Here is a 3,044-nt window from a genome sequence, read left to right as displayed (position 1 = left end):
CTTCTCTCCTATCACTGCCTTCCTACTCTCCTTTTATCCCGCTCCAGTCCAGGTGCCAAGAATATCCCTCCTACCCTCAATTCTCTTGTGTCTGTAAGTTACGAAGTCAGGAAAAGTCTTGGCTGGACCCCTTTCCTGCTGGGTAGATGCTGTGGTCCAGGACTGGGGTCTGGGCCCAGGTTTGAGGGAGAGGGTTGCTGAGCCCTTCCCACCTCTCTGCAAAGTGTGTATGCGTTGGTTTATTGATTCTGTAAATAAGTACAATGACAGTATTAATCCTCAAGCCATGAAATACCCTTGCACCTTCCTTTGGGAGGGAGGGTGGTCAATGGGAGGTGAACGGACAGATTTGGCTACAGGCAGGTGAGAGAGGGCCCTCATGCCTACCAAGCATGGGGCATCCAGGGTGTGGAGTTTCAAACACACACGTGAGTTTAGGATGAGGTGTCAGACAGATACAGAAGACAAGCAACTGAAAATACATTAAAATGTCCCTGTCATTACTGATGTGGCCTTCAAACTGTGTACAATAGGTTTCCTAATTCTTTATCTGAGCTCATTGGATTTCCCATTAATCACAGGCACAGCGGGACAGCCTTAGGCCTCCTTTGGCAGGGCGCAGGAAGACCACGGTGGACCCTCTGTAGCTGTCAGCCTCCCCAAAAGAGGACAGAAGAGAGGGGAGGAGAGAGGAGAGACCTGAGGATTAATTTAACCCACTGGAGCTCGCTAGGGGAGTTTTGCCCCCAAGGGAGCTTTTGGAGAGGTTTGGAGGCAGTTTGGTTTATTTGGCTCCTACAGGCAGTGATCAGGGAGGCTGCAGTGCACCTGCGTGATGATGAATCTTCCTACCCCCTTGTTCCCCCTTAGAGAAACTCTGGAAGCTGACATGCCTCCGTGTGGAAACAAGGGGAGCAGGAAATAAAGAGTCCCATCTCTCCCATCAGGAAATGTTTGTTGACCCTCTGACTTGGGGAATGGACAGGGAACGAGTCTGGGAGCTTGGAATCGCTGCTGCAATTGGCAAGTAATTACCGAGCGTTGACTCTCTAAATCATTGACTCTTCGCTAAGGAGGACCCTGGGAACACAAAGACTTGTCCCTGCCCTGGAGGAGGAGTTAATAGTCAAGCAGAGGAGGAAAATAGTAATAATAATAATAAGTCATTTATTAGGTGTCTTCTGAAAGTCATGTATTTACAGCCATCTTTTCATTTGAATCCAGTCCTGAGCCCGTTCCTGTGATTAGCCCCACTTGTAGATGAGAAAACTGAGGTCAGGGGTTACATGATGTACCAAGGGCATACAACTGTATGTAACACAGCTTGGATTTGAAACTAGATCTTACAGCAAAGCCCACTAGAAATGATGTCTTTTCACTAGACGTTATTGCCTCTAGGCTTTGGGAAGAGAGCATCTGTGGGGTTTTTGTATGTGTGTGATCCTTCTTCCTCTAGTTATTGGTAGAAAGATTCCCTGGAAATTCTCCCATGCTGGGTGACCTAAAGGAAAGAAAGATAAGGCCATCAATGCAGATTGAGAATTCCCTGTGCTCAGCCATGTGTTGGGGGTTGCTGAATGAGAGCAATAAGATGGAGATAAGCCAAATGGCTGCTCAGAGGGGTTGTCATAGGGGTGGGAGCCTTAGCGCCACAGAAAAAGCCTCAGGGGCCAAGGTTTTCCAAGGGCCACAGTTTCTGGCTGACCAAACTCACAAGAGCCTGATGTATAAGCCAGAGGCCAGTGATTCTACCCGCCATGGAATAAGCAGAGCAGAGCATGGCTCTGGAGCTGTAGTGCCTGGTGTGAATCCTGCCTCCACCGCTCACTAGTGTGTGATTTTGTGTAAGTTTTTCACCTCTCCAAGCTTCAGTTTCGACATCTGTGAAATAGTAACAGAATTCTCAATACATATTAATTCTCTTTGTGACTACCATTTGCAAATTGTTTACTCTGTGCCAGGCATCCTGCTACGTGCATGCATGCTGCACAGATCCCTAGGAGGAGGAGTTCATTGTATCTTCATATTGCTAATGAGGAGACTGAGGCACAGCAAAGTGAATCGGCAGGACAGAAGTGGAAGAGCAGGGGCTTACCTCAAGTCTTCTGCCTCCAAAATCAGTGCTCTCAGTCTCCATAGCCATTTTATGGGACCAGAATATTCTTCTTTGCCCTACAAGGCTCTGCCTGGTACCTGGATGCCCGTTTGGTTTCAGTGAAGGCCCAGCAGGGCAGTGAACCAGCTAGAGTTCACCGAGCCCCCTCACTGCTCCTCAGTAGAGACCAGAGCCTCCTGAGCCTGGAACCCCTGTGTCTACTGGTGCCTTCCTTGTCTCTCCCTCTGAAACAGCTAAATGAATTCTCCCTTGCACCCCGTTTTCTGTGCAGCCTTCTGTTCCCTTCAGATACAGCACAATGCAATTGATTAGGCTTCTGCTTTCTCAATTTCAATCACATCCTTGCCCTGCCTCCCTGAGATTACAGGCGGGTCACCTTGATTGCGGTTTGCACCGTTCACAAAACTCTTCAGTCGTTTACAAAACCATCTCTCGCCTCATTCACTCCCCCACCTGGCTCTTCTCCTCTGTGATGCGTGGATTTTACTGGCTTAAGACTCAGAGGGCAATTTTATTTCCAAGTTCATGGTGGGGGAGGAGGACACCTAATTGACTAATGCTGGGTATTTCACATCCATCGTCTAATTTGATCCTCACCACAAAGCAGCACAGAATTGTGATTATCCCCATTTTACAAAAGAGGAAACAAGACTCTGAGAGGCTACAACTCTGGCTCAAGGTCATATAGGCGAATGGTAGAGCCAGGATTTGAACTCAAAGTCTCATGTGTTCCCCTGGGTCACATTTCTTTATTTGAAGGAGCAGCATGGGAATGTGTAATATTGACCCAGAGTCAGGTCCAAGAAGGGCCTGGTGCACATAGGGTTCTGGGGTAGCTCCATACAGGCTGACAATTGTACTGATAAAAGAATTAAGTCATTTATTAATTTCATACACATCTACTGATGTCTTCTGTAGGCTGGTCCTG

This window comes from Saimiri boliviensis, chromosome 11 (assembly GCF_048565385.1).
Source record: "Saimiri boliviensis isolate mSaiBol1 chromosome 11, mSaiBol1.pri, whole genome shotgun sequence".
In the NCBI taxonomy this organism is placed as follows: domain Eukaryota; kingdom Metazoa; phylum Chordata; class Mammalia; order Primates; family Cebidae; genus Saimiri; species Saimiri boliviensis.
This window is presented reverse-complemented; position numbering follows the sequence as displayed.